The 25,241-nt window shown below is 47.1% G+C and overlaps 1 long non-coding RNA gene across 1 annotated transcript; it reads left to right on the forward strand.

Moving 5' to 3' along the window:
- The first annotated feature begins 3,656 nt into the window (after positions 1-3,656).
- Positions 3,657-8,757, forward strand: LOC137479572 (uncharacterized). The gene is made up of 3 exons (XR_011002350.1): positions 3,657-3,864; positions 7,571-7,779; positions 8,172-8,757. It is a non-coding gene; the product is annotated as an uncharacterized lncRNA (long non-coding RNA).
- Positions 8,758-25,241: the final 16,484 nt, after the last annotated feature.

The following is a 25,241-nucleotide window of genomic DNA, read 5'->3' on the forward strand; positions in this document are numbered from 1 at the left end:
TGGCTCCACCTCTGCCAGCACCTTCCGCAGCTGTGCTGCCAGGCCTGCTAGCAAACAGTGTGCCAGCACCGTGTGGGGCTGGGAAGAGGGGTGGGAAGTCACCAAATGGCTTTCCAGCAGCTCCTGTGGCCTGCCACCCAGCCTGCTCACAGCACCTGGGGTGCCTGCCTCTGCTGGGTGGTCTGCTGGGAGCCACAGCACCCCAGACATTTGGGAACAGCTCCTCTGGGACTCAGTCCTTTTAACTAAACACCCTGCCACCAGATAAGCATCTCCAAAAGGAAGAATTTCCATTGTGGGATGGACTTGCATATGAATTAAAATAAGCAAATGGCTTGAAATCTATATTGGGCTGTAATTCAGAGGAACTGGAATATCCAGTTCAGTCTGACATTCCCAACATCCTTCAACACAAAGCTAGGGATGGCTGGGAAGCAAGAGCCTGTCTGTCAGGCTGTTTCAAGGGTTTGAATACTTATGCATTTTTATAAGTCAGAGCAACATCATATATATGTATAAAATATATGCGTTGTTTGTGTTTTTCCCTCCAGCGCACATCTTTGAAGCTTTCCCGAAACTCCACTATGGCTGTGCAGAGGAGGAGCCAGCCCAGCCTTCCTGTGTGCCTTTTCTTCACAGACTTTGATGTGAAGATGCTAAATGACAGGAGAATTCAGTCCTTCTCCCACTGGTGCCCAGCTGGGTGCAGGCAGCAGTCCTGCTGCTCAGAGGGAGGACTCCTGCTCTGCTGGGCCCCAAAGCATTTGCTCCGTTCCTGATCAAGTCAGGCAATTCTGGATCACTGTGATAATGTGCGATTAACACAGGGGACTTTCTCCAGCTCATTGTAGAAGACACTGATGCATTGTTCTGATGCATCCCTACTGTTAACCAGCAGGGCAATTGCAGGTGAAAGGGAAATATCTGTGATGGGGAATGCCTGCCTGCACAGCCTGTGCTCTCTCTTGCTGCCAGCAGCAGCTACCGAAGCTTTTCCAGTGATCTGGCACATGATAAACCGGAATTATTTCTGATTTAATTCCTGACCCTCCCTGACCCCCTCCCTCCCCAGCCCAGCATGCATAATTTAGCAAGAATAATGAGCCAGCTCATCATATCTGCTATGATACACCAGCTGATGAAGTGGCCTCTGCAGCAAAGAGCGCGTCCTGCGTGAGCTGCGGGTTCAGTGTCCTGGCTTCCAAGGGCATTTATTTCAGTTTTCTCCTTGCATTTGATGTGAGTTTCTTGCTAATGAATTTCAACTCTCTTGATGTTCCTTTCAATATTCCAATTTTCACATTTTTGTCAGTAAGGAGCAAATCAGGTCCCTAAAACTTCACAGGAGTTATGGTTTCAAAGCAATTCTTTGTTAGTACATTACTCAAGGAAGGTTATTAACAGAATAGTCATGGTATAGGTTTATCTTGCAGAAGGAAAAAAAGTCAGGCTTAAATATCTGTGTGTGCTTTATCTGCTATAGTTTCCCTTTTGGGCTCTGTAACTACTATATGAGATTCCAATATTACATAAAACTCATCTCTTTCAGAGGAAGAGATGAAATAGCTGCATAAATTCTGAACTGTACTGATTTCTTTTTACTGCCTTGTTAAATGGCAACTGTGGGAATGATCTTTTTTGAGGATGAGGCTTTAATAGGAGTGTTTATTACACCAGTGTTTTTCTAAATGCATGAAGTGGAACTTACACTTAAATTATCATTTGATTAAAAGTGGGATTATATGAGCTCACAGTAATAATCTTTCTGTGAGGACAATTTCTTTCTCAGCTGTCTGAAGGGAAGATGGGAGGAACCCTCCTACTGTTAGCAGGAGAGTTAGTGTTATTGTAAAGCTCCTATCATTTTGAAAGAGTTTTGGGACAATAGTTATTGGAAATACAGTGCTGATACATGCCTGTAAAGTTGCAGTGCACCCACTGCCCTTCCTTATGCTGGGCTGCAAAAATCCTTGTAGACTTTTTTTTTTTTTTTGTAAAGGTGGGTCTGAATATTGTGATTTTTAAATACTTTTTATAGGAGTTGAAAGAATTTTAAACCTCTCCACCAGCACTCTGGTGGGCAGGAGTTCCCTGGAGCCCTCCTCTTGACAAATGATTGTCCTGATGCTTCGGGGCCAGTGAATCCCAGATTTAGACTGGGGTATCCCCCGAATTCAGTCCTGTTCAGGGAGGTGCTTTTGCAGGCAGCAGCAGGCTCTGTGGAGCTGTCTGTTACTGAAATTATTTCCACACCCAGCATAAAGGCACTGAGGTGCTGTGGGACACACTCGGGCATCAGAGGCAGCCCTAGGACCTCCTGCAGGCTGTGCCACTGGCAGTGTTGTTCTCCTGAAAATGCCATAGAGGTTGAGGGCCATGGCTGAAGTGCAGCAGGATACCAACCTGACCTGCCATCACCTTCATGGTGAAGCCTGACACAGGCAGCAGGAAAACCCAGGGTTTTCCAGTGCTCAAACTTAAGCTAAAGAGACATTAATTATTTAACAGGCACAAAAAGAGTGTTCTCCTGCTGTGCTTCCAGGAGAACACAGTCACGACAGAGGGCTGGCCTCTCCCTCTGCTCGCTGCTGGGCTGCTTGCCTGCAGATTTTGAACATCCTTCCAGCTGGGCAAAGCTGCCCTCCCTGCTCCAAAGCTCCCGGTTTGTCTCTGCCGCTGGCGATGCCAAGCACGGGCAGAGCTCAGGCAGTGCAGATGGAAAGTCCAGCAGGGAGGGAGCCCGTGCTCTGTGCTTCTCTTCCCAGCCCAGGCTCTGCGCTGCAGCTGCCAGCGGACAGGAGCCAGAGAGAGCCTGTGGTTCGGGAGAGCCTGAGCCGAGTTTCCACGGCAGGCTCCAGCAGGCTCTCCTCCAGCTCCAGGCTCCACAGAGCCTTCCCTTCCCTTCCCTTCCCTTCCCTTCCCTTCCCTTCCCTTCCCTTCCCTTCCCTTCCCTTCCCTTCCCTTCCCTTCCCTTCCCTTCCCTTCCCTTCCCTTCCCTTCCCTTCCCTTCCCTTCCCTTCCCTTCCCTTCCCTTCCCTTCCCGTGTTGCTCAGGCACAGTCTCAGCCCCACAGTCAGAAATGCAGTTCACTTGCTCTGTGTGTATTGTTTCTTCCCACCATCTTTCCGAGGACTGGAATCACTAGCAGCAGGAGGCTCCCAGTGTTTCTTCTGCAGAGTCGGGTGTGTGCTCCTCCCCCAGGTGCCATGGGCAGCTGTGAGACAGCCACTTCCAAAACTGTCTGTGGCTTTGGGGAGATTTGCAGTGGTGATGGCTCCTCTCAAACCCCTCATCCCAGCTGTTATCCCTGTGATGTGCTGCTTTCCTTCTCATAACTGTTTCCCTAACTTCTGCTCCTCACCCCTGTCTCTCCCCATGTCCCACGGGGTGTCTTTACAGTGGCACAGGACATGCTCCAATTGCAGCAGATACAGACACTCTGAAGGCTGCTGACACCACCCTTCCATCATGTCAAAGCATTCCTCCACATCTGGATAAATTTCTGCCAGGTTTTCACTGAGTCCTTTTCCTTCCTATTTCTGACACAAACATTTCCATTAAAACCTTCTTGAAAAACTCAGCCCCAGGGAAACATCTAGCTTGGGGGAAAAAAAAAAATCTCAAGGTGATTGATTTCAGTTGTGCAGCTTATACAGGCACCTGGAAAGGGGAGGTTTGGAGGCAGGAGGCAGCTGCGGCTGAAGCTGCTCAGGAGGTCTGAGAGCAGGGAGGGAGCAGCTGGCCAGGCACAGGGCCACCAACCAGAGCCTGCTGCCTGCATGCCAGCTTGGCTGCAACTTCATCAGGAATTAAACTAGAAAGCTGTCGAGCTTCCCTTTCCTGCTTTTCAGGGGGCACACACAGGTAAGTGTTCAGCTGTTACCAACAGGCAAGGCTTTAGAAAGGGAAGGGAGGATGTAACATGGGCCTGGCCTGCTGCTTAGGCGCAGTCGAAGGGACTATGGGAGAGCTGGAATAGGGATAGAGAGATGTGCTGCATGTCCACATCGTGGTGTGTGGTGGTTGGTTGACTTGGGCTCGCTGTGCCTGAAAATGGTGTGAACTGATAACCAGCCAAGTGCTCCAAAAGGATTTTGGCAATAAAGGGCTCTCCTTTGCACCTGTCTGGGGTCCCTGCATCACTCATTATTGCAACATTTAGCATACAGCACAGAGCTTGTAGTGCCTTCTGAATGATTTCTTTAATACCAGGCCTGACTTGAAGTAGGTCAACTGAAAAATGAGTAAATTACACTTGCAAAAATGCATTAGGACCTGTGATGTGCATAAATCTAACTGCCATTTAGCAGAGGTCATAACAAATTAGAAATTAAAGTATTAGATAGAAAAGTTTTCCAGGCTGTGGTTGGTGAAACAGCCTCTGCCTCAGGATCTTTGCCTCCCCCAGAACTGCTTCTCCACCTCACCTGGACAGCTCCAAGAGCAGCTCACAACAGAGCTTCGTGTGTCAGATCTCCCATCCTTTCTGCATTTAAGGTGAGATTATTCCATAAAACCTCATTTCTTGGTGCACTCTTGTAAGAAGGATTAATGTAGCTACCTGTAGCAAAGGGACAAGGAGTGCAGCCACTCTTCTGAAAGCCAGCACCTGCAGCTTATGTCACTATGGTATTTGGGCACCACTGCAGTTTTGAAGTTGGAAGCCTTTGAAATCCTTCCAGCCTTGGTCACTGAAAAGCCAAACTCTCAAACTTTCAAATCTTGCTCTTTTTCTTTATAATGGGGGTGGGAAGGTATTCAGAGGAAATACAGTTTCAGCAAAGAAACGGTAAGCTTTTTTTTACTTTCTTTTTAGAGGAAAAAAGACAAAACACCCCAAGACCCCAGCCTTTCAAAGCTATAATCTGAACATACCCAGCCAGAAATGCCAGCAAATCTGTTTCCTTAAGGGTATTCTTTAGTCACCAATTAACATTATAAAGTCCAAGTCTCCAAGAAAAGAAAGCAGTTTAATATAAATACATTGGGTGACTTGAAATGACAAATACTTTGAAATATGCATTTAAAAATATAATTAGTGTTTTCGTGTTCTCAGGCTTGTAGTTTCTGGGCCAAGCACCTTCAGACTTCAGAAAATCAATTATTTTTCCTCCTCTCCCTCTCCTCCCACCTAATTTGAACATTATTCCCTTTCCCCAGTGTGGTTCTTGTTCTGCTGTCTGCCAGGCATGCCTCCTCCTCCAAACACAGACAAAACCTGCAATGTATTTAAAAATAAATGCTTGTTGTGCCCTGGCACCCATGCACATGCTGCTCTTGGGTTCCTCTGGAGGGCAAGAAATGCTTGACTTTCTTTAAAGCATAGTTAAGAAAATGCCTTTAAAAAGTGCCTGCCTCTGAACTCCTTCCCAGGTGCTTCTTTTCCTGACAATGTGCATCAGGTGCCCAGGCAGCGAGGGTCCTGCAGCATGTGCTGCTGACACCATGAGATAAGCAAGTTTAAAGCACAGCATGTCAGGGCTTGTCCGTGCTGTGCATATGCCACTAAGCACAGTCACTGGGAGCACAAGGGCAGTTGGGAAGGAAGGTTTTAATTGCTGCCCAAGTCCATGCTGTGTTACTTTCACCAGAGGTAATGGTATGTAAGCCTGGAAAGCTTGTGTTTAACACTGCTGCTGCTGGAGCTTCTTCACGCTTTCACGGCTAGAAAATTCACCCTGGTACCCCAGGAGGGAATGTGAAACACCCACCTTGCTTTATTACATCCTCTGGTACAGCAGAACCATGCTTTGAAATGGTGAGAAGCTTCTTGGGTGTCTGCATCTCCCTCTCCCTTCCCCCAGCTGCTCTGTGGTGAGTTTGCCATCCTCCTCCTTGCTGCATCAGTTTCTAGCACAGGGGTGATATGAAGTGAGGCCACAACTAAATTCCTCTTTCTGATTGAGAGGGCATCCTGCACAATTGCATGATTCTGACCTATATCTTTAATTCCCCACAAAATCATTAAAAAGAAAGCTATAATTATTCTGCTTCAGGTTAAATTTTAAATGCAGGGAAGTAATTAGAGTTGTAGACAGCCAGCAGTTTCATTTGAAATCTTTTGTTAAATAGTATTTTGATATCTGCTCTTAGTCTTGTGCCAAAACATGTATTTTGGGGCATAATTGTATAAATTACTGAGGGAAAGAAGAAAGGGGTAAGACTCTCTCATGAGGCAGAATACCTCTGCATCCTCAACGACTCAAGTAGAGGCCAAGGCCTGACTGGCACTCCAATTCTGAGCAAACTCCACAAATTTCCAGTGGCACAGAGGCACACAAAGATGGGCATGAGCCTAGGGCTGCATTCCGAATCATGTGCTGCTGCTGGGTTTTCATCCTTGCTTGCTTTTGAGGTTTTAAACCTTTTTAATGGAAAGAATACTGAGGGTTATGGGTGTGTAGGATCCTGGGAAGAAATAATCCCCCTGCCCAGGAGCTCTGCTGAGGCCTGAGCTGCAGGAGGTGGCTTTGGCCAATTTATGGAGAGAGGAAAATGAATGGGAATATTCTCTGACTTGCCAAGGCTTTGCCACAGGAATCCTTCACGGGTCTGGAGCTCCTTGGCAGAGCAGAGAGAGCCTTCACTGCATGCAGATATCGCAGCAGATGGCTGAGTCTGTGCAGCCAGGGCATCTCTCAGAATCACTGCTGTGATGGGACTTCAGACTGATGCTTTTCATGCTCCCCTGTTTTGGCATGGTGGGTCCTGCCTGTGTGACAGAAGAGGATTGTCCTGGGAAAGAGCGAGATAATGGGGAATGGAAAAGCATCTTTGAATACAGCAGAACAGCTGTCTGGAAAGAGAAGAGATTCTGCTGCAATCAGCATGGTCAGGCCTGTGGACCACTAACTGTCAAGTACACGACTACAGTCTTCTGGTAAATTTTGATTTTAGCATTTCAGAGTCTGTCCCCTGCCTCAGTGCCCAGCCCTGCTCTGGGCAGCATGGGCTGGCCTGGATAGCTCCCTAGGGAAAATAATGAACCTTTCCTCTAAACAGGGAGAAGGCAGGGTGGTGCAATGCTGATCACAGTTTGGATAAGTACTAGTCTCTGTTTGCCTGTTTTTCTCAGCAACCACCACTTGCAACTCATTCACCGCTTCAAAGAGAGAGCAGAGACAGGCATGAAGCCCTTGGGAGCACCTTTATTTCTTGCTGTGTGCAAGTTGCTAATTGCTATTATATGTTTAGGCACTTGGATTGTACATCATCAGAAATCAGAGCCATGCAAAATCAGGATGATAAATACATCATTAGTAGTAAAATACATCCAGTATTTGGGTATGTGTTCCTTTCTTGCACAGGTATTTCAACAGCAGTTTTTCCTCTTCAGTCACTCAGCATAACTGTAGTAGCAGTGGATGAAGAGGTTGTTAATGATGGGTAAATGGCTGTCCCAGCTGGTGAATCCCTTGTGTTTTTGTTACCTATGAAAGTTTATCTGTTGAATAGTCCTCCACAGGGGTCAGAGAGAGAACTGGCCCTTCTGATCCAGGTTGCCAACATCTTGTGCCTGAGCTGAGTCAGCTCTACTTAAAATCTAACTTTTTCCATATGTCACTTCCAGACCATCCGAAGACAAGTGCTTACAGATGCCTGAGCTAAGGAGAGCAGCAAGGGAAAGGGCATTACATGCATCCCTCTCGTCAGGAAATTGTCACACTGCCAAACCCCCAGAACACCGGAGTTTCCAAACCCACTTTCTCTCGCCCTCTAAATCAGCTCAGTGTGCCGTGCAGAAAAGCAGTCTGAGGGGCAGTGTCCTGGACAGAGCCAGTACAGCTCACTTGTTTTTAATTGAAAATACCAAACCAAATGTTCTGCATTTGAGAGGAAACTCAAAACGCTGCTGCTGCAGGGCCAGACCTGCCACTGGTGGAGAGGGAGCCGTTGTTGCTTTGGGCACTGTTCTCCCCTGGAGCTCCTTGCTGTCCCCCTCCCTCCCTGCACGTTGTCCTTGGGCTGCAGTAGGGTTGGGCATTTGTGTTCCAAGCCTTTCCCAAACCCATCCTACACTTCTTTACTGCTGCCCCTAATCCCAGCACCAGGTGACTCAGCCCTTCTGTGGGGCTGCTCCTTGTACCCCCTTCCCTCTCCCTGCCTGACCTCCCACACATTCAGACGTGCTTCACTGGTGCCTTTTGGTTCATGTGCTTCTCTGGAGTCAGAAGAAGAGTAAGCAGAAAATAGCTGCTGTAAGAAGTTACCTGACTTGTCCTTTTCTGTGTGGCTTGGCTGCTGTCCCAGCTCGCCGGAGCAGGCTCAGCAGTGCCCAAGCCTCCCAGGCTCTGGCTTCTGCTTAGAGAGAGGTTTGCCTGTGGTAACGTGCTCAATGGCTCTCAGTCTAAGGCCTGAAAAATGCAAAACACCCTGGAAAAACTGCAGGCCTTGGATACTTAACTCGTTCGTGATCATGGAACAAGCAGCTAAGAACTGTGAAAACTTCAATGTTTCCTTTTTTACTGATGACTTAAGAGAGAAGTCAGACTTCCCAGCCTCATTTAGAAAATCTGTGTAGACGACTTTTCTTGTCTGCATAAGATACTGCCATTTACTTCCCTCTTTTTGCTCTATTTCAGGGTAGATATCCTGGAATTTATAGATTTACAGTTTGCTGCATTAGAGAGTTGGCAGTTTTCAGGTCCTAGCAAGGATACATCTGTGAAGACACTGTCCCATGGACATACTTTCAGGGAGAATTGCTGCATTAACCTGCAGAATCACGTGTTGTGTGTAAGCAGCATTTGCAGTGAGATTTATCTCAGGTGACAGTATCCCCTGCCTGCAATGTGAAAGGCTTGTGTCACCAAGTAAAGGTGACAGAAAAGCTAAAATGTGTTAATATCTGGCAACAAGCTGGGGGAATGGGCTGTGCAGGCTTGAGGCAGCATTTCTCCCCTGTGCATCCCTGGGCAGAGGTAGTGAGGGCACCTGGAGCGTGGGGGTTGTGTCAGAACTACAAACCTGGTGAGGATTCCCAGGTCCAGTCAGCAATGTGAATTCTGGTACATCATTTTTATGCCCCAAAAGATAATAACATGTTAGAAAAGTCCATTAGAAGTTCCAGCCTATGTACAGGGTGTGCATTCCATGAACACCTTGGCTGTACTCTGTGTGAAAAGGCACAAGCTCCTCTGTGAACTTCAGCTGATCTTTGGCCCTTCCTCTAGCAATCAAGTACATTGTTTAATTTTTTTTTGACCCACATCACTGATGGGCACTTCATAAATACAGCTAAATCCATCCTGGCGGACTTCATCTCTTATTTTACAGTGTGGTTTTCTGTGTCAGATGACTACACTTTATCCTTACTGTTTTAACAGCAGCACCCAGCATGATTCAGGTTTATTCTCCTATCAATCATACATGCTGTGCATTCAAAATAACCAACTGTGCTGTCTGCAGGGCTCTACAGTGCTCCTGAAGCAGCAGGTGAGGGGCTTTAATCCGAGATTCCCATTATGAAGATGGTGCAATCAATCCATCTGACTTCTTAATACCTCCGTGTGGGTTTTTTTTTTCCCCTCTGTGACTAGGAGTGACTCACTGCAGCTTCCCTGAATTGCTCTGGAGAAGCAGCCTGCTTATCTGTGATGCTTGTCCTGCTTCTGTTCCTCTCAGAGGGTGAGTGATGGGCCAGTACCTGCCTAGCTTGTCCTAAGTCTGGCTGTAGGGACAGGCAGTGGTGTGGAGCTGCTGTGGCCTCCCAGGAGATTGGCCTGGGCCAGCCTTGGCACTGAGGAGCTGCTGGAAGAGATGCTGCAGTTGTGGTTGGTCTCTTGGTGCTCAGAGAGCCAAAGGTTTTACTGGGTTTTTTTTTTACCGTGTTCTCCTTTGCTCCCTATGAATTCTCTCCTTTGGCAAGCAGGAATGTTCGGAAAAAAACATCTGGAGTTGCTGGGTGAGAAGAAAACCATATCAGCAGTTGATTTGAATGAGAATAACAGTTGTTGATGGGAGGTCAAGGCTATGGTACGTCATGTCTAATAGTTGTTTATCTTCTATAGTTTTTTCAGAATGTTTCCTCACTATTTTCTTAATGGAAAATCTGGGGGTGGTTCTTTCCTTTCTGCTTGTAATCTCTCAGTTTAGTTAAGCCCACAAAAATGCTGAGAGAAATTGCTTAATTCTACAGAAGTCTGTCATCATCTCTCAGCTCGATATAAATTTTTGTTTGATTTTTGAGGAAACTGTTGTTTAAAGTGTTTTTTAGGCCATGACAGAAGATAATATCTGTATGTGTTACGGAAAGTTATTTAATAAGTACAACTAACATATTGCAAAACTGATGTTCTGCATGTTCAGCTTTTAGGCACAGGTCAAGGAAATGTCCTGGAGAGTCTGGCTCAGCAGGCTCCATGTGCTGTGCTTGGGCTAGCACAGGTTTCATCACACATCGCTCCTAGGAGTACATGTCTGTGAGGCTCTTGCTTTCTGCTGTTATGCCTTTATAAATGAAAACTCCTGCTCTCAGTACAAAGATTAGCTTCCAGGCTTTATGGCATTGGTGACATGCACTCCAAAGGAGATACTTACTATGTTCTCCCTTGTTACTTCTCTTAAAATCATCTTTTTTCGAAGTGCATATTGTGTTCTGAGTGGTTGCAGGTTTGGCAATTACCTGTCTATGCACTTGGCAGGACAGTATTTGTAGCAGAACACACAGGCTTATAGATGTATAAAGGCCCTGGCTTCCCAGAAGAGTTGTTGGTAAGAACACTTTTTTGGCCAAAATGTCCATGATTCAGCATCCATCACTGATCTCTGGAAGTCATCATTATACCCGTCAAACAGTCAAGGTTTGTCCAACACACAAGTAAAAGTTCTTCCCCAAAGTTTATTTCTGTTCATGTTTTTTCCTAAACTGTTGTTGTGTACAGAACCTTTTAAGTAGATCTTTCTTACAAGTCTGTTAATTTATTAAAATGACAGTCTGTACTAAATGAATAAGCACCATATCCCTTTGCTTTAGTCTTCCATTTTTCCAAAAGATCTGCTTTTAACTGTGGCAGGTATTCGAGTTCAAGTCATCACCTAATCTGGAAATATGAGGTGATCTTGTCCATAGCACTTACAACCTTTTGTCTGTACTTCAGACTCACAGCTGACACTGAACTGAACATGCTATTGCGTTCTCTATCTATCAGCCTGAAAGCTTCTGGTCTCTTGTGACCAAACTGAGTAAGAACCAAAACTCAGGGGTTTTTTGGGATTTTCTTTTTGGGTGTGTGGGGCTTTTTTTGTTTTGTTTTGTTTTGTTTTCTGGTTGGTTGGGGTTTATTTTGTTTACAAGTTTTTGTACAAGTTCCGAGAAAATTCTGTACCTTTCATGTTCTGAATGTGGCCATGGACCTTCCTTGGTATAGCAAAATACCCATGTGCTTGTGTAACAGGTTTCCTGTGCTTTTTCCCACCAGAGGCTCTGCTGATAGTAAGGCGGTGTGGTGTGGTGTACCAGGCTGGAAAGACACCTCCTGACTGGAAAGCCTGTGTCTCTTGGTGGCAGAGGCTGTACAGAACATTGAGCTGGCTGGGAGGTTGCCCTCACTATCCCTCACTATTTCCTGAGACAAATAGGTGGTTTTAGTAAGACATAGTATTAATATTTTTTTTAAGTAAGAAAAGTCCAGAACTTGATTTAGAGGAGCAGGGGAATTCAATTCTCTGTCAAGGAAATCAGGAGGAGACATTTCCTCTGGGAAAGGCTGATGGAATGCTGATACTTGTCTTCTTTTCCAGCAGTGGCTCTGGGCCAGCGCTGTGGCTCAAGCCCAGTAGCTGAGCAGTGTCCTGTGAGTGACTCCCTGCCACAGGGCAGGTGCTCTGCTCTGAACCAATTCTACAGCTGCTCATTCAGCAGGTACATGCGGCTGATTCCCCACAAGGAAAGTTTAAGCCAAGAATGTTCTGAGGCCCCACACTTCAAGGGAGGTTGCAAAACCATGACCTTTTATGTTCTGATCTGGGACAAAGCCAAATGGAGTTTTCACAAATGGGAAAACCCAGGGATTTTTGAACCATCACCCGTGGCCCACCTTAAGGTGTTGTAAGTCAGGCTTAATTACACAGATACACAGTGGCCCTAGACACAGCCAAAATATTTTCCAAGGGTTGCAACAGAAATGGCCAGGGCAAATTGTTCTCCTTCTGTCATCAGCTCTGCCTCAAAGGAAGCACTGTGATTTTAAATGAAGAGAAAACACATGGGTTTGGAAGACAGAACAGTTCAGTGTGCTGGCTAAGGACAGCAGCACAGCTCTGACTTCTCCTCTGCAGAGTATTCCCCCCTTGCAGAGCATTACAGCAATAATGCTGTATTTAACCACCACCTCTGCCCCCATGAACATGGCCTTGCCTGGGACCCCCAGCTGGCCGCAGTCCCCTTCTCCTGCACTGTGGGGCTGCTTGGCTGGGCAGTAGGGGGTGGGGCAAGTGAGAAGCAAGTGCTAAACCTTGGGTTGGAAGAGTGTAGGAACTGGAACATCACTGACTTGCTTGGAAAGGTGTGGGATCAAGCAATGGCATCCCACCTTGTTCACTGTGTGACGGGGCTGCTGCGGGGCTGTAGGTAAAGACTGAGCTTTTCTGCCCAGTGCTAAAAGCAGGAAATGACTCTTCATTGTTTCCCTGTAGTTCTTCTGGGCTGCTGTTGTGTTGGCTGTGAGTGTTGTGAGGTTCCACTGGGGGCTTTGCAGCACTGATGGATTCCAAAACAACCTCAAAGGTGTTTGCTGCAGCTCAGAGGAGCTGGGTTACAGGGTACATTTGGATTATTTTGCCTTAGTAATAATCCTACACCTGGGTCATAAAAGATAACAAACTTGATCCAGTGGGTGAAAAGAAGACCCCAGCATCACCCCATTCATATTTCACTTGTAGGGATGAATAGAAATGAAGTTTTGCACATATGAAGTAAGTTCCCATATGGAGGGTTAACATCAAGTTGAAGCCCTACTGATTTCTCTTGAAAATTCCTTAGGAAGACCAGCTGCACACAGCTCTTAAAACTAATTTCACTTGCAGCATCTTATAAAATCATGGGATATATGAGGAACATGGAGCTTTTGCCTGTATCATTCTGCCCTACTTAAGTAACTTTCTCTTGCAAAGTCTGTCTTTTGCAGTAAGTCTCAGCTTTATCTAAGGGCTCCTCCTCAAATCTACCCTAGTTTCCACCCTAGTTATGTGTGGAGAAAATCTTATTCCACACAGCCTGAAAAATTAGAATAAGAAAAGACTCATCTGAATGATTTCTGACCATTTGGGTTCTGGTTTTGGTTCAGGTTTCTTGAATTGAGGTAAAGTAGTCCCAGCTTGTGCAAACTCTTGTGAAAAAAATGCAGACAGCATTAAATTTCACAGTCAGCAAATAAATATTCACTAGAAGGCTGATGGTGGTGATGGTAAAATCCTGGCAGAAGCCAGCACCAGTTTACTACTGGTGTTTGTTCAGGGGGTGCTGCTCCCTGACCTGTGCACTAACTCCCCTGTGTCTTCCCAGTGGTGTCTGTCTCATGCCAGGTGTAAAGCCAGGAAACTGTGGGGCAAAAGCTGAGGCAAAGGTTCTTCTGCGGGCTCTGGTGTCAGGGGCTGAGAGGCTGAGAACAAAACACAAGATGAATCCACTGAATCATATACCCTGGGAACTGCCTGTACACTCACTGGCTTCTGGAAATTGTTACAGCTCTGAATTTCCCAGGACAATCCCTCGGAGCAGTTCCTGTGCCATGACAGGAAGAATTTGCTGTTAGTTTAGCAGGAGATTAATTGCCTGTATTTCTAGTCAGCAGGGCCAGAAGTGTGACCAGGATGACCAGCCATGGGCACCAGGGTCTGGGGGCACGGGCAGCACAGCAAGGATGGAGGTCATCCCAGTGGACATCGGTCCTTGTGGCACCTTCCTGGCAAGCTGCGTTCACCTGGTATTGGGAAGGCAGCAATTCTAGCCCACACCTCCCTCCTGACACCAGATAAAGAACTGAAACTTCTGGCATCAGTTTTTGGTGTGTTCCAGCTGCACCTCTGAGGGTGAGTGCTTGTCTTCAGGGCCCGAGCAATGGACTTCAGACTGGGCTCACCCAGAGCTGTGCTCCTGGTAAGAGAACATGGATAAACTCCAAGGCTTTGTGCACCAAGGAGGTCATTAGTAGGAAAGAAATGAAGGGAAAATTAAGAATCATGTTTTCAGAACAGATAAAAAATCCCTTTGTGATCCCAGACCCAGGGTTGACAGTACCCTTACACTGAACAGGAGGAAGAAGGAACAATTTCCTCAGGTCTCTTTTTGTGACTGTTAAATAATTAATATCTCTTTAGCTTAAGTTTGAGCACTGGAAAACCCTGGGTTGCATTCAGGCCAAAGAAAACATATTTTTGCTATTAAAAGCACACTATCATTTTATCTTGTCAGCCTATGAATTTCTTGCAGACCGTGCTAACATTTGCAAAAGGGAGTTTCTCTCTTCTCTCTTTTTCATGCATGCAGCTATTTACTTAGCCAGAGATAAGGGGAAATTTTTGGACAACACCTGACCTTACTGCAAAGTAATGTGGGTCTGGACTGTAAAAAACCTCTTTTAGCTTGTTGCAGCTTGTGACACCCTCAGGAACAGCAATACCCCCAAGACAGCCCCAAGGGACCACCTGGGGGGCTGCAGATTCCTCCACCAGACTGGCCAGGGGTCTTTTGTGCCTGGTGCTGGGCATCCTCAGCAAAGTGTTGGAGCTGACAATAGGCAAGACAGATGCCACTGTGGGGAGCAGGGAACAGCCCCGTTCTGAGGGGCAGGAAGGAAATCTACAGCTACTACAAGTAACACAAGGGCAGCAATAAGGAAATAACTTAGTCAATAACTGAGGTGTTCAGAATTAGACAAACAGTGCAGCACCTTGATTTCCAAATGCTTTGGAATGAGTGAGAGCCCTGGTTCCCATTAGTCCGTGTGGGACTGGCACTTGCCATCCAAATCTGCAAGCTGTAGCTGGAGGCTGACCAGAGCAGGGGGGTGAGGCAGGGGGAGGCAGCTGAGCCAGCCCAGCAGCCAGGCAGGAGAAGGGGAGGAAGGGCCTTCAGGTACACGAAAGAAACCTGAAGCCTCTGCATGGGGAGCAGCCTGTGCACGGGAGTGATGCTGCTCCTCCACAGAGACCGCGGGAGATGGCTGTGGCAGTGAGGGAGGGAAGGGGCTGGAGCTAATGCACCACAGAGAGGATTGGGCTGTGGAAACAAACTCTTAGGATTAGATTTTACTTGGTTTGAAAAAAATATTCCCATTCCATCTACTTTTCTGGTAACAGTTGGATTGTCTGCAGGTTTTGCTGTGTTTACCAGCATCCTCCTATCTCTTGTCTACTCTCACCTGTGTTTATGGCAGGAGAGAGCAATGCTAAGGACAGATCCAGCCTTTAAAAGATGTGTCTCCAGGTCTCTTACTCCCAGGCCTCTGGTGGGAATATTTTCTAGGTTTTTCAGGTGTACAGCTGTTGCAGATAGCCTTTGATACCCTTAGCTGCTAATTTAGCAAGCAAAATAGAGATGCTCACTCTCCTCAGCCCTGGGAAAGTTGGCACAGAAGGTTCTTAGCATGGTGCTGGGGCTGGGAAGAAGCTTCCTTCTTTTTACTGTTGCTTTCTCCTGCAGTATTTCAGCTGGGAGCAGCCTTGACCTGCTATCCTAAACAAAGAGGTCCTGTGGTTTTCCAGCACCACTGATGAAAAGCTACATCTGCATGGCATTCCTCGGGGGCTGGGGGAGCTGCAGCAGCAGGCAGAGCAGGTAAACCCAGATTTTCCCACTTACACAGAGCTAATTACAGGAAAGGGCAAGGCAGGAGTGGGAAGCCTGCTGTGCTGCTGCACCCCAGTGAGACCAGCAGGGCTCCCCAGGCAGGAGCCCGGTGCCATCTCGGGTCTGCTCCCCACTGGGGCCCTCAGAGCTCACTGCTGACCAGCTTGGACAGGCTCAGGATGCTGTGGCATCAGGATGCTGCCCGGGACTGCGGGCAGAGCCCGTGTGGCACAGGGTCCTTGCAGGGCAGAGCAGAGCTGCCCTCGGCTTGTGCTGCCTGCTGCTGTCAAGGAGGAATGAAGAGAGATGCTTCTTGCCCCCCAAACAGCCAACCTTTATAATTTTAGGCAGTTTTACTTGACTAATGGAGCTGTTTCTACCTTTATTCCTACAAGGTCAAACCATTTGTTTTCATGAGGTATGCTAATGTAATCTATTTTTTCTTCTTCCTCAGCCATCTCTTTTTAAAAAAAAATCTTAGATGTTTGTTTGGGAAAGTGTTGTTAGATGTATTTTTATGTGACATATTTATGCACACTGTGGCTGATCTGAATTCAGATTAGTGATTCTGCACTACAGCAGTAACTGATAGGTTGTAATGTTTATAAACGTTGCTTTGAGATTTAAATTTAAGAGACAAGCACAGGAAATAGATCTTATCACAATACACTGTAACCAAATTGAGTCCCAATAAAGAGGAATAAAGAAAACAAATTTTATATCTGGGCATTTGCATTCTCCCAGATGCTGGGTACCATCTGCCAGGATGTTTTAGCTCTGGCAGAGTTTTAGCTCTGCAGTTTAACACCTATAAACACAGTGATTTCTTATCCTTTTCTCCTCTGCCCACATTTTTGCAAAGGAAGGACACACACAGTAGTAACTTGGGGTTAACATTTTCTGGGAAGGACTCTGGTGGGAGAGCAGGTTTGTATCTTCCAGAGCATTCATATTTTGGATGCAACAAGGCTGCAAACTGTGGTTATTGTTTTGAAGAAATCCATATATGGGTGACATGTATTCATGTGCAGTTCACGTGTACTAATTGCTCAGTGTTCCAATTCCAACCTTATTGCTCCATGCTTGTTACACCAAAAGGATGTATAGATTTCCTAGCATTCGAGATTTTACTGGATGGATGGTATTTACTGAAATATTGAGAAGTCTTATCTGGCTTTGGTTTTGTTCTGAATCCCAGGGATTCTGCACAAAGATGAGATTTATTAGAGGTTTGAATGCTTAGTTGTGTGCATTATTTCCACTGGATTGGGAGCAGATTCAAAACTGGAGAACTGGGCATTCACATGGTCCAAGAACTGAAAAGTACAACTAGCACTGGGTTATTTTTTTGCCCTCTGAGTTATGCTGACAGCAGCCATTACATTAAGGCTGAAAAGTTTATTTACTATACAAAGGCCATATTTTCCCTTCTTATCCCAGCTTTCCTTGGCTTCCATTGCTTGGCAGTATCCCCTTAACCACTAACACCCAGAGGCGTGGTATTAAACTGGGATGAGAAATGAACATGCAGAAGAATATTGGGGATTTAAGTGGGTATGGTTCTAAGAAAACCAGTGGAAAATATGTTTACTTCAAGCATCTGTAGCACCTAATTGAAGCAGTGATATTTTCTGTAAGAACACAGGGAATACTTTTCTGCTTTCTCTTTGGCTTTGAATTTCACTTTGAATTGATGTGACATAATCCATGGAATTATTTTCTCACAGCTGCAATGGAAACTTTCTGCCAGTAGACAAGGATGTGTTAATCGGGGTGAAAAAGCTGACATTCAGTTCCTCTTTGGTGCTTTCTGGAGTCTTTGTTTAGGAACTGTTTCTCCCCACTAATTAATTGAAACGCAGTACACAGTAAACACTATTACTTTTGAACTATTAATGTTGCTATAAATTTGAATGGTGGGAAAGAGAGGCAGATTGTGATCAAAAGGGAGCTGATCTACAGCTGTGTGTGAAATTATTGCCAGTACTAAATGTGACAGAGACTGAAACCCATGTTAATGTGCCCATAAAGGATGATGTAGTGCTCCTGAGCCTGCAGTATTGGCATTGCCAAATGAATTCCCATGAATCTAATTTAGGAGAACATAAAAGAACCCGTATCACCTTTAGGGCATCTGCAAGTGCTGCTGGTTGGTACTTCATCCATATTGCTTTTCTCAGGCAGCTCTAATTGGAAGGCTGAGTCCCCCAGCAGTGGACTTGCCAGGACTGGTGAGGGAGGGCAGCCCTGCCAGGATGGGGAACAGCCAGCGATGCCAGCAGTGGTTCCTGGCTGAGGGAAGGCTCCTGGCATGGCGGTCTCGCCCTTGGACAGGTTGTGGAGTGTAGGAAGGCTGTCAGAGCTCCCTGAGCTCACCTCCCTGGCAAGGTGCAGGTACTGGAGGTGTAATTAAATACAGCTACACCCTGGTCAGCAGTTTCAGCTCATTATGGTCCATCAGTAGTCTCATGGTCCTCCAGTGCCATTCTAGAATAGGCACTGTGTGTTTGATGGGAATACATGGGCAGCAATGCCCTTTTCTTCTCTGTGTCCTGCTTTTTTGAGGCAGTGGGGTCCTACAGCAACCATCTGTTCTAAAAGTTACAGATTTAAGCAACCCAGTCTTTTTGACTGTATCAATCTGTGTTTGTATTGGTCACTAATGTCCCGGGCACACATCACAGAAGGCAGGTAAGCATTAGGCACAGCAAGTCCCCAGTGCAGTCACTCTGCCGAGGGAGCCACAGCAGTCCCCAGCAGGCAGGGACTGCTCCCTGTGGCAGCTGCGTGGCCAGGAGGGCTCACACACTGCTCAGGTGTCCACCAGCATTTCAGCCTTTTGCTCCATCCTCTTGCCCCATGAGGAAACTCCTGCCAGAGCTGCCCAGGGCCCTGATACAGCCTGGTGCTTCTCTTGTGTAACCACTGAGGCACACACTGACAGCAGCAGGGAGCCTGAATAATTTATTCAGAGAAACAAGCTGGTTTTACACACTTCTGTGTATAAAATGCACAGCATCTCCTTACATGGCAGTTTTCACTCTGTGACCTGTCACACATTGCCAGGTCAGCAACACGCTGAAATGTCCTTCTGTGGGGTGATCACGTACTGCTCACCCTCTGTCACCTTGTGGCAGACTCCTCTCAGCAGGGCTCTGCTGTGTGGCACCTCCTGTCCCTGAGGTCAGGCAGAGACAAGCTGCTCTGTGCTGCCATGTCCCTGTCTGTGCCACCACGTGCCGTTCTGTGCTGCCATGTCCCTGTCTGTGCCACCACGTGCTGTTCTGTGCTGCCATGTCCCTGTCTGTGCCACCACGTGCCGTTCTGTGCTGCCATGTCCCTGTCTGTGCCACCACGTGCGGTTCTGTGCTGCCATGTCCCTGTCTGTGCCACCACGTGCTGTTCTGTGCTGCCATGTCCCTGTCTGTGCCACCACGTGCCGTTCTGTGCTGCCATGTCCCTGTCTGTGCCACCATGTGCTGTTCTGTGCTGCCATGTCCCTGTCTGTGCCACCACGTGCTGTTCTGTGCTGCCATGTCCCTGTCTGTGCCACCACATGCCTCTCTGTGCCACCACGTGCTGCTCTGTGCTGCCATGGTGCTCTGCAGGTGTGTCCCACAGGCTGTAACTCAGTTTTATTCTGAGTCTTCCCACACACTTGGACTTGCCCGTGGTCACCAGGCAGGGCCAAGTGTGGACAGCTGCCCAGTGACTGCCCCAGCCACATGCCAAAGGAGGGAAAATGGGTTGCCCTACCTCACTCATCTCTCCAGCCCTCTATTTCCTCACCTTTTATCACATATGCTGAAACAGGAGATGTTTCAAAAATGTACTTCTTAATTTTTTTTCCAAAATACAGATTAACATTTCTCAGAGACCTTTGAAGATGTAAATTCAACCAGATATATTTTAAAGTTCTTTTTAATCAGCATCAGAGCCCTCATCTGAGCCATATGGAGGAGCAGAGGAACAAACTGGAGCTGAGGAAGTGGGACAGGGTGGGTGACACACCAAACAGCCTCACCAGCAAGTCACACTAGTGCAGGTAAGGCCAAATGGGGAGGCTCTCTGGGCACTGTGGTGCATGGCCAGCACAACGGAGCGTGAGAGTGCCATCAGGGCGGCTGGAAAAAATAGATTTTCTCATTTAACCAACTGTATCATTCTGCAGTCATGCTTTGGAGGTTAACAACGAACAGAAGAGGTTACTGATGCAAGTGCTTCAGAGACAGGGACTTCATCTTGCAGAAGGGTTATTGACAGCCCCGACTGAAAACAGCAGGACAGTGTTTGGGCTGTGCAAGCAGGGCCAGCAATGGGCTTGGAGCAGAGGTAGCTTCATGAATGTATCTGGGGGGAAAAGGGCCAGAGTAGAAATGGCCCCAGCTGCTGCAGGCAGTGCCGTGCCAGGCAGTGCCTGGCTTTCACAAGCCTCTGCAGAACAGCAGACAGGTAATACCCTCTCATTATGGGGACCACTGTCCAAACATTTCCTCTGGGAACAGCTGAAAGGGAAGCTAGTGTCCCTTCCTGGACAGAGCTTTGCTCCTCTTGGCAAGCTGTCAGCCTGACTGGTGGACATGATCTTGGGTGTGGAGTTCCATGCCCAGGAGGAGGCTGCTCCACCAAAGGCTCACAGCATTTCCCACAGCAGGAAGAGCTTTGGGGTTTGCACAGTCTGGCAGAGCTGCACGTTGTGAAGAGAGGGGGTGGGCTGGCTCCCCTCACTCTCCCTCCCTGCCAGTGTCACTCCAAAGCATTTTGTGGGATGGCTCTTGGCCAAATGAGAGCAGAGTCTGACCCACTGAGTGGCCAAGGGGTTGCCAGAGGCCCAGCATGGGGCTGCTGGTGAGGGTGCAGCCCACAGCTGGGTGGGAGCAGCACCTCCTGCTCAGCTGAACACTCATTCTCTCACTTTTCATAAAGTAGAGCAGGGCTTTATTCCAGGATTAGTCCTGGGCACAGGCATGGCTCCTTAAGGCCCTGGGAGCAGCACAGAGCTGAACAGAACTCGGGGGGTCTCCACTGGTGTGCACAAAGAGCAGCTGGGGGAAGAGCTGTGGTACCTGACAAACACAGAGCCAGAGGTGAAAAGGAAGTTCAGACTTTACCTCCAGCTTCCCATGCATTCAAAACCGACGTGGATTCCCTTCTCCATCCTAAAAGCTCCTCTAGCCCTGCCTGACTCCAAGTGCAGAAATAGTCTTGATTTTGCCACTCTTTTCCACCTCTCAGCTGTGTTGGTTTTTTCCTCAGCAAGATTATTCTGAGTGCAAACTGATGGGCTGGGAAGGGCAGGGCTCTTGCCCAGCTCTGCACCTGTGGGACCTGAGCCTCCCACTCGTGTCACCATGAGGTTGGATGCTGGGAAGCTCCTCCTGGTGACAGCTCTTCTGGGGGGACAGGGTGGCCTTTCACAGTTCCACAAATATCCAGAAATTGACAGGGATTTCTCAAAATGTATTTTTACTGTTGCAAGTACTGTCAACCTTTGCTGATACCTTTTGCCTGGGTTGTGAAAGAAGTGCACAGTGTTGGGCACTAAAATAGAAAATATTTATTTAAAGAAGTCAAATGTTCTAATTTCTTCTCTCTTCTGGTGGCTATAAATTAATGGCAGTTCAGTGCTCTGCTGAAATAAGTGCAGTGGGATTGTGGGAGCGTTCTTTTTAGACAGAAATATAAATATACACCACTTTAATTGTGTATATTTAATGTACACCCACTCATTTGCTTTTTAATGTGAACAAGGCTTCAGCAGGCTCCAAAGAGCATTGATACCCACATTCACTCTGCCCTGGAGTGGTCCCAGCCAGGGACCTCCAGCTTATCCACAGGCAGGTTTTTAAGCAACTAGAAAATCACTGCTCAAGGAGTCAAACAGCTGTGTCTGTGACTGTAGCCTGGCAAAAGGGCTCCACACTTGCAAAAGTGGCAAATTAGCAAAGGAAATATAGGAGCCCCCTGCTCTGCTTATTTCCCACAAGATATTACTGGGTGGTAACAACCTCCCCAGCTCCTGCACAGCAACAGCCATCACATCCTGTAATGGAAAGTGGTCAGGCTTTGGGTTCTTCCCCACATCTGTGGTTGTTTGTTTTTGGAAGGGGAAGAAGGGCTGCCCTGTATTTGAAGGTTTTTCAGAATGCTCTGCAGTGGCCTTATCCTGTTGCCACTGATACCTGATTGGGAAGTGTCTGACTGATGCTGATGATTTCTGGAGGTCAGGTCCAAATACCCAAGTGCTATCCTGAATGGAAAGGGGACAGGACACCCCAGCAATATTGCTGATGGGCTCTGCTATTAGGCTACATAGCTCCGCTTCTATGTTACTTCATACTGATACACAGATTTACCTTGAGTTTTTTTTTTTTCAATTTAGTGTCAGGGAAATAGAATAGTACTTCTTTCCTTCACCTTTGTATTCAAGTGTAATCACCATCCTTAGCCATGTGCAGAGAGCTGCATCCTGGAGCTGTAATTGCACTGGGGACACACCATAATGCAGAATAATAACTCGATGCTAATGAGCTCCATGCATTCAGTCAGGATCAGACCTGCCATCTCCCTTCCCAATGAAATTACTGCTGGCCTGCTCATGCTGCTTTTCCGAGTGTATGATAAAGTTTGCAGTCAATTTGAGCAAGTCTCAGTTTTGATTCAAGTTGTCTTCTGAGTTATCCAACAAAGAAAGGCAAAGCCAGGACAGCAAAGCAGGCATGAACCTGCAGGGCTCTCTTTAATTTTCAGTTTATCTGCAATTTAAGGGAGTAAATACAGCCATGCTGAAGATTCATAAATACAGCTTGGAGTGCCATTGAAATCTAGGTCAAGGTTCCAGCTCTGCCTGGGGAATTTCATTACTCGACTTGTGGAGACTGTGTGCTGCTCCAGGAGCCAGGTGGAGGACACTTCTGAGCCAGTATAATGAAAGCAGGTAGGCTTCTGCATAATCAACAGCAGCTCCACTGCAGACTGGTAAACAGGTCATGTAGGCCATCGCTGAGCTGGAATTGCTGAATTATTACTGAATCTCACTGGTCAGTCCTGGCAAAGGCCTTTGGCTCTCCAGTGGCTTCAGTCTTCAACTTGCTCCAAGGAGCACTTCCAGCATTTGCCAGCAGTAACCAAATTGCCTTCCAGGTGCTTGGAGAGAGGGATAGAGCTGTCAATCTGATAGTTGTTAACAAAATACATAATTTGGAGGGGAAAAAAAAGGACTTGCATTGATACACATTCATTTGCTTTGCAATCCAAGTATATGACTGCTGCAGAACATGAATCTATTCCATATTTGAGACCCAGTCTGTGTTTGTGTTTTAAGTTAGCCTTCCAAGCAAAACATGTGAAAGGAGAACATTTAAACAGGAAGGGTTCATGGATTTTTCTTTCCCTCATAAATTTCTGTAGGTCTCATTGCTGCTAATTACTGGAGATCTCAGCACAAGGGCTTTTCTTTCTAGCAAACCAGCTTCTCATGTTTCCTGCCCTTCAGTTAATCAGTTTTAATCTCCTCTCTGTTTGTTTATTTAACTTCACAAAGCTAATTGACTGTTTGTGACATGAGTCTGCCAGAGACTGGGAAAGCAGAGTTTGTCTGTGTGCAGCCGCAGCGCGGACAGCGGGTGGGCTCTGGCAGTGCCCACCGCTTCCACAGCAGCCTCTGCATGTTCCAGGAGCCGGGGCCTGGCTCTGTCCTGCTGTGCCTGGCTGTGTGCCTCCCGGGGAGGCTGTTTTCCCCAGAGGAGAGTGCCTGGTGGGGCTGGCCACCAGCCCAGCACCCGTGCAGGTTGGGCTGGTGGCTTGCAGCCGCGCCCAAGCAAAACAAAATCCCAGCTGGAGAGGATGGGTTAGCATCAGGCAAGGCAGGGATGGGGATGGGAGCCACTGCAAGCCTGATCCTCTGATTCCTCTGGTGAGGCTAGAAAAGCAGATTAGAAAATAAAACACTGAGGATGTCTATAGAAACCTCTGTGTCCTCTCCAACTCTGCTGTCCCCTGTCCCCTCCCTGGCACAGACATGCCCTTTGGAAAAGCCAGGCACCCACTGCTCGCTGTGAACAGGTAGCAGAGGAGAGCAGCTGTGAACAGCTCCTTACTCCCCATGCCCTGGAGTCAGACTCCACAAGATGCAAACCAGCTCTCCTGGGTGTCAGGAATTCTGTGCAGTGAGAGTTGTTCTCCTCACCCACCCACGCCTGTGCTTCCCACCTGAGTACCTGGTGTGTGCTCCCGACAGCAGCTGCCTCCACGTGCAGCCTGTCTGGGGGGCTTGGTGTTCCCAGTGCTCCTTTGGAACCTCTGAGCAAGATTAGGAGATGGCTCTTCTCAAAATCTGTGTTTTGTGAGGTTCTTTTGACCATGTGTTTTTTTGCCTTCACCATGCAAGAGTAACTAAGCAGTGCTGATTTTAATTAGTTTTTTCTTTTCATCCTTTAAAATGGGTCCCTAAATCCCATCAGACTCTGGCCCCTTATACATTGCTGTGATGTCACATGGCTCAAAGGATATGCCAGTGGAGAAATCTTCCTGCCTAAGGGGAAATCCTGAAAGGGTGGGTCTGCTGTAAGGTGTCTTAGTCATGCTCACCAATGCACATTATCACTGCAAAAGAGACTTGTTTTTGGCACCTGTGCTGCTAGGACTGTGTTTCAACAGGCTAGTTCCTGGTAGTGCAAGGACCCTTCAGAAGGTCCCACATGAGTTCCTGGTATGACAAAACTCCCCTTTAACCTCAAGCCATGATGTGGGTGGCACTCTGTTTCTAAAATGACTTGAGGGATTATGCACAGTCCTATAAAAATGCAAAATGGGGCTGATGTATTACCTCCTGTAGCTCAAGAGGTTTGGAGCAATTGGTTGATCTTTTGCTACCAAAAAAGCACTTCCCTGAAGCTGTGGCTACCACATCTTCTTTTGCAGCAGGCTCTTTATTTTTGTGCTTATAGCATTGCAGTTTATTTCCGTGGCAACGACTCTAATGTGATCATTTGCATCCACAATAACTTCACTGTTACTAGAAAAGGTAAAACTGTGATGATCTTTTTGAAAAAGTGATCTGGGTCCAACTGAAAGGGCAAACTATAAAAAAAATTACTAAAAATGAAGTTGATTTCTAGGGAATTAAATCATGGCATATTGAGCTGAGCACATGATTTTTCTTGTCTCACTGCCGTGGTGAGGGGTGAGCCTGCGTAAGCTGGCTGGAGAGCTGAGACTGCAGACGAGGGAACACACAAACACTCTCATTTGTGTTTTACTTAAGCTTTGACAACGTTGTTCTCTGTTTTCCCTTCCTCGAGGACTGCAATCACTCATGTACTGTTTTCCTTCACTCTGCTAAGTGATGCACAAATTGTTTCCACATTCCAGGTTGGTTTGTGACATCCCTCTCTTGTGTTTGCATGTGGATGATAAAGATGCTGCCCTGCTCATCAGGAAATGAGTAGGC

This window comes from Anomalospiza imberbis, chromosome 10, assembly GCF_031753505.1.
Source record: "Anomalospiza imberbis isolate Cuckoo-Finch-1a 21T00152 chromosome 10, ASM3175350v1, whole genome shotgun sequence".
Taxonomy (NCBI): Eukaryota; Metazoa; Chordata; class Aves; order Passeriformes; family Viduidae; genus Anomalospiza; species Anomalospiza imberbis.